The sequence below is a fragment of the Myotis davidii genome, unplaced genomic scaffold (genome assembly GCF_000327345.1).
Source record: "Myotis davidii unplaced genomic scaffold, ASM32734v1 scaffold438, whole genome shotgun sequence".
Classification (NCBI taxonomy): Eukaryota; Metazoa; Chordata; class Mammalia; order Chiroptera; family Vespertilionidae; genus Myotis; species Myotis davidii.
This window is the reverse complement of record NW_006290031.1, coordinates 730,557-752,662: the sequence shown is the minus strand read 5'-3', so window position 1 is coordinate 752,662 and position 22,106 is coordinate 730,557. Positions and strand designations below refer to the sequence as shown.

General features: G+C 39.2%; 1 pseudogene; it reads left to right on the top strand.

The window, feature by feature from the left end:
- The first annotated feature begins 18,411 nt into the window (after nt 1-18,411).
- LOC102765389 lies at nt 18,412-21,793 on the top strand (annotated as a pseudogene).
- Nucleotides 21,794-22,106: the final 313 nt, after the last annotated feature.

Here is a 22,106-nt window from a genome sequence, read left to right as displayed (position 1 = left end):
TAATAGTTATTCCCATTTTATAGATAAGTCTGATAAAACTCAAAGAGCTTGAGTTTTACCAACATTGCCTTTAGTTTCTTATGCTCTTCCTTTGGTACTGCTACTCAGATCGTTTTGTATTGAAAAAAATTCTGTTAAAGAAATACAAGAAGCTATATTGTTATAGAAGCTTATTATGGCTCTATTAATTATTAATTAGGGGAATCTGAACAAGTAATAACTCTGTCTGAAACTCACTTTGTATATTTGTACAATGGGGATAACAACGCATAATGAAATGTTTGATTTCAGACCTCATAATAAATATGCATGTAAAGCTTGGAAAATTCTAAAGCGTCAAAATGTTAGGTAGTGAGATTGTTTATTTTTTTTTTTAAAGTTAACAATTTGCAGGCAGATTGAGTCTGGTCATATTTATTAATTATTACCTCACTATCCAAGTGCTAGATTGTTCAGATGTTAAGTAAGTATAATAATATCATCTTTATGAGTATTATCATTTTGAGGGTTAATTTAGATAATGCATATACTAGAGGCCAGACATATAATGCTTATTTAATAAGCATTATTTTCATTTTTGTTATTAGTTTGCTATTGTATTTCATCATTTAGTACAGAAACTTACAACTATTTTTCTGACTCCTTTAACTCTGGAACTTCTATATGATTATATATGTACAATTTTTATTTCCTACTCTCCTAACTTGCGTACAAACATATAGGTTTTCTTCCTGTTTGATCTTCCAGAATTTGGATCCATTGATTGGCTTTCTCTTCTAAACTTTGCTTAGCCTACCTATATTACATTACTTGTTTTACTTCCTTATACTCAAATGAGATTCTTTTATTCGCTCCTCACCATCTAACTTATCAAGCCCAGCTAGGTTACAGCTAACACAACTCAAGAATTGAAAGAAACTCCAAGAAGTGTCTCCTTTTATATATGGGTTAACTGAACACTAAACAGAATACATGTCTAACAAAAACTCATATAATCAAACTATTTTTTAAATATATTTTTATTGATTTCAGAGAGGAAGGGAGAGGGAGAGAGAGATAGAAACATCAATGATGAGAGAGAATCATGGATTGGCTGCCTCTTGCATGCCCCACAATGGGGATCGAGCCTGCAACCCAGACATGTGACCTTGACCGGAATTGAACCCGGTACACTTCAATCCACAGGTTGACACTCTATCCACTGAGCCAAACCTGCTAGGGCTAATCAATTATTTTTTTTAATCTAGATAAAGTTATTGACAGCTCCTTTAGTAAAAAAAGATGACGTACACCATTGAATGTGTTTGATATTTACATTAACAGAGTATATTACTGAAAATGAATAAACAGTAAAAACATGAAAAATATGTAAACTTCTTGGACAACTATTATTTGACTGTTATATGTTATATTGAGAAACGTACTAGTAAACTGCAATAAAAATAATCCAATAAACAAAATACTTTTGGGCGGGGGGTAACAAAATAAAAAACTACTTTTTCAGTACTTTTCAGATATGTCTTGATTTTAATATCAGTACTGTAATATGATTTTACTGTGTTCTATCATACCAAAGGGTTTCAAAGGAAATAATGTGTGAAGAAATGACATTTTACTTTAGAGTGATAATTATCAGCTATATTCCATAACAGACAGATCCCTACAAAGTAATAAAAGCACCTATTATGATTCAAAAAAAACTTCTATGTGAAGTTATTCATATTTCCAGGATGATTGTACTGATGACAACAATAAAATAATAGCACTTAGTAATAACAGCATGTTTTATTTTATCCTGAAAAATCCTAAGGTTATATATTTGAAAGTTTCTATTTGTGCAATCATGGAAGGCAAGTAAAATATCATTATTTCCAATAAAAATAAATTGAATCCTCTTAACAGCAAGACAGTACGATTTGCAAAATGAGACGCTTTCTTTGAACATTTAGTCATGAGTTTGCAACATGCTCTAGGAGAAAAACAAAATTGATGACAACAAAAACAGAAATTAGGACTCTGTAGCATATCAAAGATTTCCAAATTGAGAGAATCTCTTTTATGGTTCATTCTTCAGTAATTTATTTAACACCAAGAGTTAAGTAATAGTGAATATTTTATGATTATCATTTATTAATTGTTTAAAGGATAAATAATTTTTCTGAGGGTAAAAAATACACAATGAATCAAAATATATTTTTAAAGCTAGAGGATATGGATGACTCAAAATAAAAATGCAATTTCCTAAAAACGATCTAGAAGCAGTAGAAATTTTGAGAGAAAAATATTAGAGAATATTTAGAAAGTTAATTAAAGATGTAGAGTTAAAAATGTCATTAAAGTCAAATGTAAAGATATCTACATTCTAAGTAACAATATAAGTCTATGTTATTTAAATTGTCCTAGAAAATAAATGCAATTATTTTCCAATCAATATATGCAATAAGCATAAATTTAATGTTGAAATCTGATCAATACAGTTGACCCTTGGACAATGAAAGGATCAGGGTTGCTAACTCTGTACAGTTGAAAATCTGCATATAACTTTTGAGTCCCCAAATTTAAATAGTAATAGCCTACTGTTGACAGGAAACCTTATTGGTAACAAAAGCAGTTGATTAACTCATATTTTGTGCTATATGTATTGCATACTGTATTCTTATAATAAAAGTAAACTAGAGAAAGTATTATTATGAAAATCATAATAAAGAGAAAGTACATTTACAGTATTTATTGAAAAAAGTCTATATGTAAGTATACCTGTGCAGTTCAAGCCCAAGTTGTGCAGGGTCTACTGTAGTACAAATAAAATTATAGAATAACTAGAGGCCCAGTGCATGAATTCGTGCACCAGTTGAGTCCCTTGGCCTGGCCTGTGGAATTGGACCAAAACCAGCTCTCTAACATCCCATGAGGGGTCCCAGATTGTGAGAGAGCACAGGCCAGGCTGAGGGACCCCACCAGTGCACTATCGGGGTTGGGGAGGGATGCAGGCCAGCCGGGGAGGAACCCCGGGAGGGCTCCAGGGCTTGTCTAGACCATCTCGCTCAGTCTTGATAGGCCGGACCCCAGCAGCAAGCCTACCAATCAGAGTTTCTTCTCCCTGGTGTTCAGTGCACATCATAGCGAGCAGTGGAGTGGCCTTAGCATGTCATTAGCATATTACACTTTGATTGGTTGAATGGATGACGGGATGACTGAACACTTAGCATATTAGGCTTTTATTATATAGGATTTTATTGTGATTGTTGTATTAATATTGTAAAAGCTAATTTAAGCATAAACTAAGAGAACACAGCAATGAATCAAATAAAAATACTTCACTACAAAAAATTTTCCAAGCATATGGGAATGATACTACATTAAGAGATGAATTAATGCCTTACTTGGTTTGGCTGAGCAGATAGCGCATAGGCCTGTGGACCAAAATGTCCAGGATTTGATTCCTGTCAAGGGCTCATACCTTGGTTGTAGGCTCCTCTGAGGCCCTGGCCCTAATGGGGGCTTGTATAGGAGGCAACCAATCAATGTGTTTCTCTCACATCAATGTTTGTCTGTTTCTCTTTGTCTTTCCCTCTCTCTTCCATTCTCCTGAAAAATCAATGGAAAAAATATCCTTGGGTGAGAATTAACAACAACAACAACAAAAGGAATGAATTAATATTAACAAAGTAAAGGGGGAAAATATCTCATATCACTAGATGCTAGAATATTTATATAAGTCAACAACTATCCCTTATCCAAACTCTATATAAAATGGAATAGAATAAAGCCATATATTTGATAATGTCAGTTTTCAAATCTCAACAGCAACTATTTTCAAAAAGTGGAAAATATAAATAATAAATTTGATTAACATCAAAACATGAAAGGCCTAACTTCTCTCAGAATTCTTATTTGAAATTGTTTTGAAAGTTATAGTAGCAGAAGAAAATAAGAATTTGTTTTTTAGAATAAGAAATTTTATACTCCCAGGAAAACCAAGCTCCAGGAAAATAAAATAAGATTTATAGCTAATCATCCTATATAATAAAAGGCTAATATGCAAATTGACTGAATGGCGGAACGACCAGTCACTGTGACGTGCACTGACCACGAGGGGGCAGACGCTCAAACACAGGAGCACTTCCACAGAGGGAGCATTGTTCAGCTAGAAGCCAGGCTCATGGCTGGTGAACACAGCAGTAGTGGCGTGAGCCTCTCCCTCCTCCGTAGCAGTACTAAGAATGTCCGACTGCTGGCTTAGGCCAACTCCCATCAGTTGGACATCCCTTGAGGGCTCCCGGACTGTGAGTGGGTGCAGGTTGGGCTGAGGGACCCCCACCCCCCAAGTGCACTAATCTCATGCACTGGGCCTCTAGTTGTATATATATAATAGCAACAAAACCTTTGAAAATATTTAGAAATAAATTAAGCAATAAAATCCAGGAACTACTGGGTGAAATTATAAAAATTCTATTAAAATTGATAAAAACAGCATTTAAATGTAATGACAGAAGAACATTTCTAAGAACTATTGTCATGAAGAAGTCAGATGAAAAACATGTATATTATGATAGATTGAATGTGTCGATAATTGTCATGAAAATACCATGTGATTTTATATGATTTAGGTTATGTTTGAATATAAAGAAAATAGAAATATTAAGGTTTATATAAAAGAACAAATGGCCTAGAATTTTAAAAGAGGAGCAATGATGGTAATTTGCCTTATCAGTTTTGAGTGACTTATAATAACCATTCTGATCAAATCAACAAAGTAGTGATACAAGAATGCACAAAATCTTTTTTGGGAGAGCGTTCAGATCCTATGTCCATTTTTTTTTTTGATTGGGTTGTTTGTTTGGTGTTGAGTTTCATGAGTTTTTTATGTATTTTGGAAATTAAACCTTTGTGGAAACAATTGTTTGCAAATGTCATCATGCATCTAGTTGGCTAACTCTTTGTTTTATCATCAGTTTCTTTTGCTATACGGAAGCTTTTTAGTTTGATATTGTTTTGAAAGTTATAGTAGCAGAAGAATGATATAGTCCCATTCATTTACTTTTGCCTTTACTTCCATTGTCTTTAGGGTCAAGATCATAAAATATTCTCTACCACCAAGGTCCATAAGTTTGGTACCTATGTTTTCTTCTATAGAACTTATTGTTTCTGGTCTTTTATTTATCTGTTTGATCCATTTTAAGCCAACTTTTGTACATGGGACAAACTGTAATCCAGTTTCATTCTTTTGAATGTGGCTTTCCAATTTTCCCAGCACCATTTATTGAAGAGTCTATCTTTACTCCTAACTAGGGTCTTCTGTGATTCCAAACAAATCTGATGATTTCTTGTTCTATTTCTTTAAAAACTAAGATTGGGATTTTGACAGGAATTGCATTAAATCTGTATATTACATGGTGTAAAATATGAGCATTTTAACTATGTTGAATCTTCCAATCCATGAACATGCGATATTTTTCCATTTTGTTGTGTCTTTTGCAATCTATCTTAATAATGCTCTATAATTTTTATCATATAGGTCTTTCATGTTCTTTGTTAATTTTATTCTTAGGTATTGTGTTGTTGCAATTGTCAAAGGAAATGTGTGTGTGTGTGTGTGTGTTTCATTTTCTTTTACTGAAGTTTCATTGTTAATATACAAGAGGTAGTAGAGCCAATAGATATATGAAAAGATGTTCAACCTTGCTATCAATTAGGGAAATGCAAATCAAAACAATGAGATGCCACCTCACACCTGTTAGAATGGCTATTATCAACAAGACATGTAATAACAAGTGTTGGGAATGTTGTGGAGAAAAGGGAACTCTCATTCACTGCTGGTGGGAATGTAGACTGGTACTACCACTGTGGAAAGCAGTCTGGCAATTCCTCAAAAAATTATGAATAGAGCTACTATATGATCCAGCAATCTCTCTCCTGGGAATATACCTCTGCAAAATCAAAATCATATATTCACAAAGATATATTTACTCCTATGTTCATTGCAGCATTATTCATGGCAGCCAAGACATGGAAACAACCAAAGTGTCTGATAGAGGTCTGGATAAAGAAGATGTGGTGCATGTATACAATGGAGTAGTACTCAGCCATAAAAAAGGATGAAATCTCACCATTTGTAATAACATGGATGGACTTTGAGAATATTGTGCTAAGTGAAATAAGTGAGTCAGAGAAAGCTAAGAACCATATTATTTCACACATATGTGGGATATAAACTGAAACTCATCCACAGAGAAAGGAAGTAGGTGGTAAAGGGGCCTAATATATGGTGACAGCAGAAAATTTGACTTTGGATGTGCACTATGCAGATCTTATAATATAGAAACTCAAACATGAAAGTTATATGATCACAGTAACCAAAGTCACCCCAATAAATGTAATTTTAAAACTCAAACATGAAAGTTATATGATCACAGTAAACAGTCACCCCAATAAATGTAATTTTAAAAAAAGAATATGCAAAGACATGATGAAAACAATATCTGAGAGCAACTCCAGAACTGAGTTGATCCTTACTAGAACTATAATATATTTGCTTTTATTTTAAGGTCTGACTTCCCCCTATGCCTTCACTGCCTTTTTTCTGCAGTGGATAGTCTATTTCATTCTCTATATTCATTCCTTGCATACATTTTCAACTTCTTGTTCTTCTCTCATATTTGCTAATAGATAAGCCCTAGATATTTCACTAGGTAATCACAGCTTTCCAATCCACAAGTAAAGCGGGATTTCTCTAACTCCAAATTCATTATCATTAACCTCAAAGGAGTCCTTTTGTAGTCAGGGTACATTTCCTTAATCCAGGGTTTCTCAACGTTGGCAATTTGGCCAGATATTTCTTTGCTGGGAGAGGAGGGCTGGCCTTTGTTTTGAGGCTATTTAGCAGCATCCCTGATGTCTACCAACCAGATGTCAGTTAGGGAACTACTTTATAGAAATGATATCAAACTGTGTAAAATGTAAGTTGTATGTCATCCTTTCCACAAACTATACAGGACAGGGCATCTGAATAAGGAAGAAAAAAATCTTTCTACCGTAGTCTCTCTGAATTGGTACACAACAGACTACACGTCTCTTGTATGAGTTTTCTACCAGCTAAAATAACTGTGTAATTACATACTAAAATGAGTAAAATCGGGGCTAGAAATGAAATAAAGTTTTCCTAGAACTACTGTTATATTTGTCATTATAAATTTTACTCAGACACAAACTCTGAGGCTCACAGAATGAGTGATTTGCCCAAGACCAAATAATTTTCAAAAAAGTGAAGGCAAGATGTGACTACCTGTTTTTTCTGCTACATTACTCCACTTACCATAGAAGATCTCCTCCCCAGCATCTTTTAACTCTTAGTACAGTAAGCCCTGTTTCAGACACACTAGGCTACCTTATGCTGCAATGTGACACAGCTCTAAATTTAGTGACTGTCAAAAAAGGTAATTCTCATCCTCTCTACTTATCTACAGGGATCTGCCTATCACTTTACTCTTCACTGTGTTTTTCCAGGACCCGGGTCGATGGAGCAGCTCACTTAAGAGCATTTTCTTATCGCCACGGCAGAGCAGAAAGAAAATATATCAACCATGAACTGGCTCTTCAGGTTTCTGTTCAGAAGTGACAAATGTCACATGTCACTGCCCGAGCAAGTCATCTAGTGATGCCTGAGATGAACGGTTGGTATGTATTATCATCTCACGGAAAGTGGTGCTGAATGTTTTAATATTTCGAACGCATAGTCTGCCAGGGAATCACTACAGGAATTACATCCTCAGGAAATATGCACTGGAAGAAACCATACAATAATACAGAGTGACTGAATCCATGAATATCACCTAGTGAAACTGAAGAAGACTTTCCGGGTGATAATTGCAGACTGTAATCAGAAGGAGCAAGTCTGATAGTTTGGGGACAATTCTCTGACTAGGAAATGGGAACAATGTTAAAAAGCTAAGAACTTCCCAGACAAGCTTTAAAAATGTGAAGTAGAGCCCTGACTGGTTTGGCTCAGTGAATAGAGCGTCGGCCTATGGATTGAAGGGTCCCGGGTTCAATTCTGGTCAAGGGCATGTACCTTGGTTGTGGTCACATCCCCAGTAGGGAGTGTGAAGGAGGCAGCTGATCGATGTTTCTCTCTCATCGATGTTTCTAACTCTCTATCTCTCCCCCTTCCTCTCTGTAAAAAAATCAATAAAATATATTTAAAAAAATGTGAAGTAGATAACAAAATGTAATAATTTAATGATGTAAATATATGGTTGACAGTAGGAGAAAGATTACAAAGCAATATAATGGTCATACTGTAAAGGTTTGTAGACCTGACATTTACGAACACAAAGAAACAGCTGTTATCCATTAACAAATGCATCAAAACAATCAATATTTACCCTTAAGGCCTGTCCTTTCTATATCTAAAAATGAAACCTTTTCTACTCTCCCTGCAGTTTAGACACAAAGGAAAGACACTGAACTCAAGTTTCCCTGAATGTGTCTCTTTTCCAAATGCGGTTTTCTATTGCTAATCATTCAGAGTGCCTGCCAGACCACTTGGACTCTGAATCCGAGGGACAACACAGATGTCTGTGTGCCACAGAACAGCTTTCAGGTGAAATAATGTCTCAAGCGAAAAAGGGAAATTGACATCTAGCATGCTGATAAAAATAGCAGGCTTTTTATTATCAAATAAATACAATTTGAAGCAAGTAGACTTTTAAAAATACGCATCTATTTTTTTTCTTGAATGGGTCACCATATATCATGACAGAAAATTGTACACTTCCTTTCGAGATGATTTTGCCCTTTGTCCCTTCCATATACCAAAAATGTATCTTTCTAAATTTAGAAGGCCTAGTATATTTCACAAAGGATTTGTCATATTGTGTGTTTTCGTCTTCCCCTTTATGATCCTTGAAAACCTTGTTGTCATTGTTTCAATTGCAATTAACAGAAGTTAGCAGCAAGCAAAAAAAATCACATTTGCACATCACTGTTGATAGCATTAAAAAGACAGCATATTCATTTCACCACTGTTAGCACATGTGTAGAGCTCCTATGCACCAGGTGGGCATAATTAGATTGGATTGTGTTTTGGCTGACAAATTATTTCCTACCCACTGCATAATGCCTCTGCAGCATTCTCATAGAAATAAAAAGTAATATTATTGAGAAGGTTCTGGAAAATATTTGATAGGCAACTATGGTTTGGTTTATGCAAATATAGCTTTAAAACTCCAACATTCTAGGGCCATGTAATGAAGGAGAGCAAAAACTGTCTTGATGAGAAAATTTTCTAAAAACAGCCATTAAAATAAAATAAAAAGATAAATTTAATCTTGATAATTGATTTAGTGAATTGTTCTCTTTCATTGGAAGGTTTGCAAATCATTTCAACAGAAAAGCAGTTACTTAGGAAGAGAGCTGATATAAATAATAATTGATTTTATATTAACCCATCCAACTGGTCCATTTATTGTATTTGTAATGCAAGCAAGAATCATTTGTTTCGATAATTCCTCATACAAGTAAGAAGATGAGAAGACATAGAAAGGAATTCTTTTTTAAAAAAAAAAAAAAGAAGAAAGCAAAACACAAATACCTCTGAAAGTCGATAGAAATAAAATTTGAAACTACAAGTGAATTGTTACTATTTTTACAAGTAGAGAATAAGATAAAATGCAAAAAAAAAAAATTCACAGTCAATATTTGAGCATATTGGTAGACATAAATGGAAATGGTTTTCATAGTCATCTGGTTGCAAGTGGCTCTCAATAACCATTGTTGAAACTGAACTTTCAATGAAACTTTGAACTGGTTATAAAAGTCCCCCTGTGCAGAAATGTTATGTTTCATAAATGTAAATATCATGTTATAATTCCATCAATCATGTTGAAAAATCAAATCAATATTTTTGTTGTTTATGATCTTTTTTATTGTTTAAAGTATTACAAATAGTAGTGCATATGTCTCCTTTTTCCCTCCGTTGACCTCCCCCAGCCGACCCCACCCTCTGGCACATGCCCTCACGCCCCTAGTGTCTGTGTCCATTGGTTATGCTTATATGCACGCATACAAGTCCTTTGGTTGATCTCTAACCCCTTCCAACCCTTGCCTGCCTTCCCGCTGAAGTTTGACAGTTTATTCAATGCTTCTTTGTTCATCAGTTTATGATGTTCTAAGTGAGATCGTGTGATATTTATCTTTCTCTGACTGGCTTATTTTGCTTAGCATAATGCTCTCCAAATCAGTATTTTCTTGGTTACATTTTTTGTGCCATTTAAAAGTGCAAATATGCATTGCACCTAGTTTTATGTGAGATAAATGAACTTATTGATCACACTAATAGTAGATTAAATAAAGTAAAAATGCAATATTAACAGTTATAAAATTACAATGTATATTACTAAAGTGCCCAGATAAAAAATATTTCAGATAGACATATTTTATAACCAATCACCAAGTTAATAAATGTTTAATGATATTAATCATAATTTTTTAGAAAATAACGACATTGTGGAAAATGACATTATAATTTAAAAAGCAAGGATGAGAGGGTTATTCCAGAAATAATGAAAAATAATCTTAAAAAGTAATTGTTATGGCAAGTTACTGGAAAAACTGATTTATAAGTCTAAATCAAATAATTTTTAGAGTGATGAAGACATTTTAATAATCATGGATTTTGTAATAATAACTTACATGTTACATTGTTTCTAAAGCTATCAAATAATTTTATAATTATAGAAAGATCAATGAAAATAGATACTGGTCTTCATTTGAGTTTCCTCCAAAGATCAATGAAAATGGATACTCATCTTCATTTGAGTTTCCTCCAAATAAGCCCTAGTAAAATGGCTTTTTTGAAAGTAATTTAATTGGTTGATGATGCCAACAAGCAAAAGCGAGGAATTAGAGATGTGAGGCAAGACTGGGGAGAAGTTAACAAAGGCTGTACTGATGTGGGAGGTATTGCTGTGGGTGAATGGCCTCAATTCTGCTGAGATGTTCTGAGAACGAGCATTGTAGTTCTCATGCTTGAATCGCTAGTGATGTTAACTTTCCCACCTCCCACCGTCCTCCTCCACTGGGCCAGGATGTCACTCCACTGCGTGGGCCCAGCTCCACTGGAGACAAAGCTGCTGCCACAGCAGCTAAACTCCCATAGGCTGAAGGACTGTGGCTGTGTATGTGTGTGTGGAGGGCGGTGTGTCAGAGGGGTGGGCATACATACATCTGCTACCATATCTATAGAAGGGATCCATAAGAACAATTTAAAGTTTTTTGTTGTTACATAAAACTTAGTGTTGTTCATGAAAAATTGAAAGGGAGAAAAGTGCTCTCCTGTATTTCATGAAAGCATATTTTAGTACATACTGTATATAACCGAATTAACTACTAGTTAGTACATATTAACTAAATTATTACACAATTTTTATCTAGCATTAAATGAACCTAATTTGTTTCAAACCCTTATGAAATTGATTTCCTTACTATTTCTCAGTATATATTTTTTTCCTCTCAATCATCTACAGCCACTGAAATTCGGACCTCATCATTTTCCAATTAGAATATCATCGTCCCTGCTTTACATTTTTCCCTGCATTTAGTCTTCCTCTTTGTAATATCATTGTACTTCATGCTCGCAGACACTTAAAAAATATTAACTATAAGAATGTAACAATCCACTTTTATCATGCTATGGTTCTTCAGTGCTTTCAAGATGGCGTCAAATAGGTAACCCTTTCTCACCTGACCCATACCTACTTTTTCTACGCATTCCCTTATCACTTCCTTTTCATGTTTCTAATTCTAGCAAAAAGAAGTTAGTAACTACTGAACCTTAATTCGTTTTGCCTTCAGGCTCTATAAAATGACTAGATCTCTGCCCATTCATATGAAGTTTTCTCATGTAATAATGTTATATTTTTGTGGCAGTATCTTTGTTGTTGTTGTTAAGAGAAAATGAAGAGTGATAACAACTTATGAACGTGAAACGCAGCATGTGCAAATGGGGTTCTTTCTGTCTCGGTTTTGGTAGAGGGGTGAAGACATCCCACAAGTATAGGAAGTGGTCAGGCATTGGGAGCAGACTGTATAAAGCCTCAGCCACCCGGCAGACAGAAACAGGTTGATGTTGTGAGCCTGGCAGGTAATTATTGAGAAATATTTATTCGGAGAAATCTGCTGGCCTTCTATAAATTTCATGCTCTTTTCAAATAGGAGGGTTTGGGGATTCCTTCACCTCACTGCCAGCCAAATGAGAACAGCATTAATGGACCATTTAGGAAGTCAAGCTGGAGGGTGACAATGAGTAGGTATCCGATTCCAACCCAGGACATTGAGAAAACAAGAGACGGCCTGCTAGTGGACTGGGAGGTGGGCAGAGAAGAGCTGTTGCAAAGTTTTCTGACTGCATTTTGACAAAGGATAGGCAGGGAGCAGTCCCAGCCTGAGAGAACTATGAACCCCAATACAAAGATTATATAAGGTGTGTTAGAATTTGATGGGGAGTGCTAGGCAGAGATCAATGAATCACTCATGCCTAGTGAAAGGCAACTAAGAGATCTTCAGCAATTGACAACTCTTTAAAAGCCATTAAACTACCCTCAGAAGAGATATTTCAATACTTCTGGAGCCAGAGATTACAAGGGGATGTGGAAATAATGCTTGCTAAAAGTAATTTTTATGCTTCTCTTACATCTCCTTTCTCTCCAAAGACCAGCCCCAATGAAGTCAGAAAGCTCACCTGGCAAGCTGACAGAGGAGACCAGGTGGAAACAAAAGGCTGACCACATCCCTGTCATGACCACAGATGGCCCACTAGGGACGGGCTAACACTGTTGTATGGGAGTGGACATTCTAAGGATTAACTGAAACACATTTAGTGACTTAAGGCAAATACAGCAGTCTTGATTACATAAAAGTAACCTTAGAAGTCATGAGGTTTCCTTGAGTTTTCTTCTGATAACAGAAAACATTCTTTTGATTAAATACATTTGTAAACCAAGTTACTTATAACTACACACATGAGCCTTGCTTCTTAGATACCAATGTATAATTTCCATACAGCACAAAAGGAGGCAGTTATAATTTATTATGATCTGTAAGAATATTTTTCAAGTTACTAACATTATTTGATCTTGTTTTGTCTTAAATAATTTGCCATTATTTAATAACTAGGGACCAGTGCATGAATTCGTGAACCTTGGAAGGAACGGTGGGCCACTAGGCTGCAGTGGGCACAGGGGTGGGTCTCAGCTCATCCTCTGTGCCACTGCCCGGCCCCTCCTGGTGTGGCCCCAGGTCCCCTGTCTGCCAGCAGGACTAACATTATTTGATCTTGTTTTGTCTTAAATAATTTGCCATTATTTAATAACTAGGGACCAGTGCATGAATTCGTGAACCTTGGAAGGAACGGTGGGCCACTAGGCTGCAGTGGGCACAGGGATGGGTCTCAGCTCATCCTCTGTGCCACTGTCCGGCCCCTCCTGGCGTGGCCCCAGGTCCCCTGTCTGCCAGCAGTCCCACTCCCGTTGCCGCCGCTCCCACATGCTGACGGTGTAGAGCGATTGGGGCTGGCACCAGCAGTGGGTACAGGTGCAGGTGCAAGCAAGGCCAGTGCCAGCAGCGGGTGCGAGTGGCAGCTCCAGTGATGGTAGCGGTTGCAAGCAGGGCCATCGCCAGCAGTGGGTGGGAGAAGCAGCTGCCTTCCCCAATCGCCCCTCAAGAGCAGGGGGATATGGAGAAGCCCTGAGGGGCGATCAGGGTTGGCAGCTGCCACTTGCACCCACTGACAGCGCTGAGTGATTGGGGCTGGTGCCAGGCAGTGGCAGTGGGTGCGAATGCCAGGTGGGACTGGGTCAAGCAGGAGCAAAGAATTTTCAATAATCACCAGAGGCTCCCCCCTCCCCCGATAACAGCAACCGGTGCCCTGCCTTGGTCTGGACCCCCAACTCACCTGCTCCACCATCCTGCCGTGGCTGATGCCACCATGTTCCACACGTGCCCCCTGTTGGTCAGCACATGTCATAGTGACCGGTTGTTCAGTTGTTAGGTTGTTCCGCTGTTCGGTCTATTTGCATATTAGGGTTTTATATATATAGATGTGAGTTGCCAGTTCAGATTTTCTGAGTTTGAATCCTGCTCCTTTTTTTGTCAAATGTGTGGTTATTAGGAACTTATAAACTTTATAAGCCTCAATTTCACTATATCTTAAGTGGAGATAAGATAGCATCTATTCCATTATGAGATATGAATGATTGAATTACTAAGTACAGTAATTGCCCAGTACAGTAGGTTCTCAATGTTGCTATTATTATCGATGTTCTACTTGTTTTATAAACTAAAGTTACAGCATTCTTTTTACACATTTCTTTGAACTCCTCCAAATTTTTTCATCTCCCCCAAATCAACAATTTGCAATATTATATAGACACTAGAGGCCCAGCCACGAAATCGTGTGGCCCAGCCACCCACATGCGCTCACCCACCCACCTGCTGCCTTGCCACGCTTGCAGCCCCGCCCACCCATCACCCCACCTGCCCACTGGCAACCAGCCTAGCTGCAATGGCAGCCTGTGGGCCACAGGGGAGGGACCGAGAGGTGCTCCACGCACTTCATGGTGACTGGCCATTTGGTCGTTCTGGCGTTCTGGCGTTAGGGCCACTGGCTTTTTATAATATAGATGAATGCTCAATGTCAAAAAATTACAGCAGCAGCTAAATGTGTAGAGTGGTGATTTCCTAGATATCTTAGAAGTCCAATGATATAAATGAGCACACTATTTTCATACCTGTCATTCGTTTCAGGACTCTGTCCTTGTTGGTCATCTGCACAAGGATGTGGCTAATATCCAATGCTTCAATTTCAACATTCTTAAATAAAAATGCACGTATAAAACACCAATACAAAGCTAGAGAGTTGAGGATGTACTAATGTGATTGTCTGATCAATTCCTCCAGTGTTGCTGAAACTGGGCCTCATTCTTAGGTTTCATTCCCAGGGAGTATCTATGGTATCTTGACAAAAGACCTGATATGCAGGGCACACCTAACTGTATATGTGCCCTAGACTCTACTATTTTCTCCACTGTGGAGAGGTAAATAAGGTTATAAAGCTTTGTCTCTGGTCTGCGCTTTGTAAGTAGGGAGTGAGTGGGTCATGAGATGTCTTCTGTTTTCTGTACTCAGATTTTCTGTTTTAAGGCCTAAGTGTAAATATTATAGGGATTAATGTTATTAAAGCAATGTAAGTTAGAGAGTTTAAAAAATCTGAATTGCTGTTGCTGTTATCATTGTTGGTTTTTATATGCAATTTAGACCTCATCTAAGATATTCAGAGAATATATAAATGAATAAATATCATAATGTTTCCTATAAAATTATCATTTCAGCACTTCCAATATTTCAATGCAATTTTGTTCTGATCTTCTTGTCATATGCTATTTTCTGAAATTAACAACTTTTTTGTATTCTCAAACAAAACTAAGAATAAAACATTTAAAACAAGAGGACATTAGTATTTTTATAAATGGTTAGAAAGCAACTCTTTAAAACAAATTTTGTCAACAATGATTTCTTTTCGAGAGTCAAAATCAATTTTAAATACTCAACCTAGAATCTCAGACATACTCGATTCTCTACACATCCATGTGCTGCAGAGAAATATGCGCTTTATATTTTCTGTTCTATGAGAAGGTTAGTAAAGCTCAAAGGTCAATGCCCTCAATTTCATAATTTCTTTTTTCATATTATCCAACGTTGAAGATATGTGGCAAGTATTTTTCTTATTTAATTGAGTGGTGCAAAATAGATTTCCTCCAGAATAGTAATTTTAATGTAATAGTCTTAAGGAATTGTATCATTCATGTAGTGATATTTTAACTTAATTTTTGAAGTATAAGAGTGGCAAGTTATACTTTAATAGCATATACAAAAATATGCTATCTCCATATGTGGACATTCCCAAAGTCTGACAACAAAGTGTACATTTCAAAAGAAATTTTAATGAGTATATGTAAAAAGTTACTGGCCATTATAAATTAGATTATGGCATTATTGAATATTATTATAATTTATACTTAGAAAAATAATGAATTACAATGAACACATAAAATATATTATTTTCTGAATGTCAAAAATCACTTGGCCCTAGTCAGTTTTGCTCAGTGGATAGAGCATTAGCCTGTGGGTCTGGTCAAGTGCACATGTGGGCTTGATTTATTGATTTTTTACAGAGAGGAAGGGAGAGAGATAGTTAGAAACATCGATCAGCTGCCTCCTGCACATCTCCTATTGGGGATGTGCCCGCAACCCAGGTACATGCCCTTGACCGGAATTGAACCTGGGACCTTTCAGTCCACAGGCCCACGCTCTATCCACTGAGCCAAACCGGTTTCAGCAACATTTCTGATTCTTTTAAATAACAAGAAGTGATCTTATTTTTTTGTTGCTATTCACTGCCTCTTGCAATCACATAGGAAAAATTTTGTCTACTCTCTAGTATCAATAGAATTACAAATGCTGAGAAATATCTGTCTTCTTGGACCATATTTGTCCAATGAGAGTTTTGAGAAATTTATATTACTATAAAACTTAAGCATTTAGTGGTATTAAAATATATATTATTTACTCAAATAACATGCTTTTTTTACTTTAGATTAACAAAATGTATCTGTACATATTTATGTAATACTAGAGGCCTGGTGCATGAATTCATGCATGGGTGGGGTCCCTCAGCCTGGCCAGTGATTGGGGCCAATCGGGACCAGCTGGCCAGGGGGAGAAACCATGGGAGGTTGGCCAGCTGCCTCCCCTCATTGGGGCCCATCAGGAGGGGAGAGGCCAGCTCGCCAGAAGCCAACTGATATGGTAATAACTCCATCAGTAAGCACTCTGAAAGTCAGTGGCATAAATGCACCAATTAAAAGACAGATTATGAGGATGAATCAAAAACAAAACCCACTTTAAATATAAAGATACATATAGATTAAATGTAAATGAGTTTGGCCCTAGTCAGTTTTGCTCAGTGGATAGAGCATTAGCCTGTGGGTCTGGTCAAGTGCACATGTGGGCTTGATCCCAGTGTGGGGTGCAGGAGGCAGCTGATCAATGATTCTCTCTCATCATTGATGTTTCTATATCGTTTTCCCTTTCCCTTCCTCTCTGAAATCAATAAAAATATATAAAAACCACTTGCAAGCACATAAATCATATTAGAGAAAACATTTTTTCAAAATATAATCTAGCTTAAAAATATAGTATTCCCCTAGTTAACCTAGTTTAAAAGTACAGTATTTCTCATGAATAAGTTTTTATTATACTTTTTCATATATTCATCTTTATGTTACTTCCTAATAATTCTATCAGTGGCTAAAAATGCTAATTACATAATAATTATTGTATAAAAAGCCATTTCAACTTAAACCATTTTTCATATAAAAATATTTATGATACACAATAAGTTTTAACAGCACATATTATCCTTAAAGAAAACATCAAATTATCAATTTAAGACCTCTTAGAATCTTATTCACTGAAACCACCAATATCCTAAAGTTAACATAACATCATACATTTATTTAATATATGTTGTACTTAGTAATTTAAAAATCCTCACATTTCTGATTCTGGTCCCTCAGCCTGGCCAGTGATTGGGGCCAATCGGGACCAGCTGGCCAGGGGGAGAAACCATGGGAGGTTGGCCAGCTGCCTCCCCTCATTGGGGCCCATCAGGAGGGGAGATGGCCAGCTCGGTGGAGGGACCACAGGAGGTTGGCCGGCTGGCCCCCTCCAATTGGAGCCTATCAGGGCTGGCCAGCCACCCGCCCCCCACAATTGGAGCCGATCAGGGCTGGCCAGCTGGCTGGGGGAGATTGGCTGGGGGAGCACACTGACCACCAGGGGGCAGCTCCTGAGTTGAGCATCCCTCTGGTGGTCAGTGCGTGTCATAGTGACCAGTTGTTTGGTCACTCAGTCATTCGGTTGTAATGGTTGCTTAGGCTTTTATATATATAGATATGCATTAATATATGTAATATATGCATTCATATATACTTTAAAGCAATGAGATGATTCTATCTTGCCATTAAATTTAATGGCTACTTATTCATATGCTTTCCATCTAAAGATATTCCCAAAAAGTTAAGTGCATCTATGATATATCAGATTCAATAACCTTAGAGCCAGATGCCCATGTCCACTGCCAGAAATGATGCATTCTGCACATCTAACAGGCACAAAAGTGAATTAGAGACTGCTGCTAGGCTAAGGGGTAAGTGTGAGTTCCATACAAGTTTAAAGTCAGCTAATACAAAACAATTTGAAGCACAAAAACAAGTTCATTGGATTACTTAAAAACCAAATCTAGGAGTTCGCATACATATTTTGCACAACCCCCTTTCCTTCCCACCACCCACGATGCCAAAGAGAAAGAAGGCCAAGAGGAAGGAGGTAGCTCAGGCCCCTCTGTCCTGAAGAAGCAGGAGGCCAAGAAGGTGTTCAATCCCCTATTTGATAAGAGACCTCCCACGTTATCTGCCCCACTGAACACCTGGGCCCAACACTGTAATCAACCACGCTGAATTCCTGGGGTCCCATGTAATCACCCACCCTGAACACTTTGGGCCTCCCCTGTAACCTACCATGCTGAACACCTGGGCCCTCCTCTCTAATCCACCACCCTGAACACCTGACCCCACCGTGTAATCCACCACCCTGACTACCTAGGACCCCCTGTAATCAACTTTGCTGAACACCTAGGGCACCTCTGTAATTCACTAGGCAGAACACCTGGGGAACCTCTGTAATCCACCAGGCAGAACACCTGGGAAACCTCTGTAATCCACCAGGCAGAACACCTGGACCTCCCCAGTAATCTATCAGGCAGAACACCTAGGACCACCTTGGAATTAACCACACTGAACACCTGGTGCCTCCCCTGTCATCCACCACCTTGAACACCTGGAGCCTTCCCTGTAATCCACAACTCTGATCACCTGAGGCCCTACTGTAATCAACTTCCCTGAACACCTGGTGCCCCTCTATAATCCACCATGCTGAACACCTGGGAATCCCTGTATTCCACAACCCAAATCAACCGGGGCTCCCCTATAATCAACCTCACTAAACACCTGGGATCCTCTGTAATCCACCATACTGAACATTTGGTGCCTCCCCAGACATCCACCACCTTGAACACCTGGAACCTCTCCTGTAACCCATCACCCTGGTCATCTGGGCCCCCATGTAATCAACCTCGCTGAACGCCTATGACCCCTCAGTAAGCAATCATGCTAAACAACTGGGGCCTTCCCTCTAATACACCATGCTAAACACTTGAGGCCTCGCTAGTAACCCACCACCTTGAACACCTAGGACCACCCAGTAATCCACCACCTTGAACTCCTGAGGCCTCCCCTGTAATCAACCATGCTAAACACCCGAGAACCCCTATAATACACCACCCTTACGTCACCACCCTGATCACGTGGGGACACCTGTAATCAACCTCGCTGAACACCTGTGGACCCTCGGTAATCAACAATGCTGAACAGCTGGGCGCTCCCCTGTAATCCACCACCCTGAACACCTTGTCTCTCTCCTCTAATCCACCATGCTAGAAACCTTGGGCCTCCTCTGTAATCCACCATGCTGATAATTTGGGGCCTCCCCAGTAATCCACCAACTTGAACACCTGGGGCCTCCCCTGTAATACACCATGCTGGATGGACATACCGGGCCACCCTGTAATCAACCACGCTGAACACATAGGGCCCTCGGTAATGTACCATGCTGAACATCTGGGCCTCCCCTGTAATACACAAGGCTGAACACATGGGGTCTCCCCTATAATCCACCACCCAGACCACCTGGGCCCCCTCTGTAGTCAACCTCGCTGAACAGCTGTGGCCCCTTGGTAATCAATGAACACATGCAAACCCCTGGAATCCATCACCCTGACCACTCGGGGCCCTCCTGTAATCATCCTCGCTAAACACTTGGGGCTCCTCTGTAATCCACCAAACCGAATACCTTGTGCCTTGCCAGTCATCCACCACCATGAACATCTGGGGCCTCCCCTATAATCCACCACCCAGACCACCTGGGACCCCCTGTAGTCAACCTCGCTGAACAGCTGTGGCCCCTTATAATCAATCATGATGAACACCTGGAAACCACTGCAATCCACCACCCTTTCCATCTGGGGCCCTCCTGTAATAAACAGCGCTGAAAACCTGGGGCCCCTCTGTAATCCACCATGCTGAACATCTGGTGTCTTCCCAGTCATCCACCACCTTGAACACCTGGGGGCTCCCATATAATCCACCACCCTGACCACCTGCCCCCCCGCCCCTCCCACACACACCATGTAATCAATCAGGCTGAGCATCTGTGGCCCTTTGGTAATCAATCATGCTAAATACATGGGAACCCTTGTAATCCATCACCCTGATCACCTGGGGCCCTCCTGTAATCAACTTCACTGGACACCTGGGGTGCATCTGTAATCGACCATGTTGAACCAGACCACCTGGGCCCCCTCTGTAGTCAACCTTGCTGAACAGCTGTGGTTAACCAGTTCACCCAGGCCTTACACCTGGGCCTCGCTTGTAATCCACCAGGCAGAACACCTGTTCCTCTCCTATAATCCACCATGCTGATCAGTTGGGGCTCCCCTGTAATCAACATTGCTGAACACCTTGGCCCCTCGGTAATCAATCATACTGAACACCTGGGTACCCTGTAATCCATCACCCTGACCACCTGTGGCCACCCTGTAATCAACCTAGATGAACACCTGCAGCCTCTCTGTAATCCACCATCCTGAACACCTGGGACCTCCCCTGTAATCCACCACCCTGATCACCTGGGACATGTAATCCTCCACGCTGACCACCTTGAGCCTCCCCTATAATCCACCACCCTGAACACCTAGGGCCCTCCTGTAATCAACCATGCTGAACACCTGGGGACCCCTGTAATCCACCACCCTGAACATCTGGGGCCTCACCTCTAATCCACCAACTGAACACCTGGAGCCCCACTGTTATCCACCACCCTCACCACCTGGGGCTCACATATAATTACCCTTGGAGAGGACATCCAGCCCAAAAGGGACCTCACTCCTTTGTCTAGGGCCCCCACCACATTAGGCTGCAATAGCAAAGGACTAGTCTCTATGAGCAGCTCAAAGTTCTTCCTGCCATTAACCAGTTCACCCAGGCCTTGGACCACCAGCTGGCTACTTTCTGCTGAAGCTGGCGCACAAGTACAGACCTGAGACAAAGCAAGAGAAGAAGCAGAGGTAATGTTGGCCCAGGCTGAGAAAAAAGCTGCCAGCAAAAAGGATGTCTAACCAAGGGGTCACCTGTCCTTCGAGCAGGGGTGAACACGGTCACCACCCTAGTGGGGAGCAGAAGGCCCAGCTGTTGGTGATAGCCCATGACGTGGACCCAGGGAGCTGGGGGTCTCCCTGCCTGCCCTTTGCCAGGAGATGAGGGTTCCAATTGCCAGGCTGGGGAATCTTGTCCACAAGAAGACCTGATCCACCATTGCCTTCACACAGGTTAACTCGGAAGACCAGGGAGCTCTGGCTAAGCTGGTGGAGGCTAGTCCAGACCATCTACAAGGACAGATACGATGAGATCCACCGCCACTGGGGAGGCAGCGTCCTGGGTCCAAAGTCCGTGGGTGGCTCTCATTGCCAAGCTGGAAAAGGCCCAGGCTAAGGAACTGGCCACTAAGCTGGGCTAAGTGTGCACTGTTGAGTTTTCTGTACGTAAAAGTAATACATATTCTCTTTCAGCCAATAAAATGAAACAAACAAAAAAACACCCCAAATCTATATCATGCAAGAAGCATTTGCTTATTTTCATATGACTCTGAAAGGGTATCTCTAATAAAAATCATCTTTAATAAATGAATGTTTTGTTGTGGCATACCTGTGCATGTCTTGAATGTTCTGGAACTCAAATTTTACTCATATTCATGCTAAAATAAAGCAATGAAAACTTCATAGTTGATTCACAAACAATAATTTATAATAAAATAAATTCACCGATATTTAGCAGACACAATTTGGAAAAAAAACCCTAAATATATTTTTGCCTTAC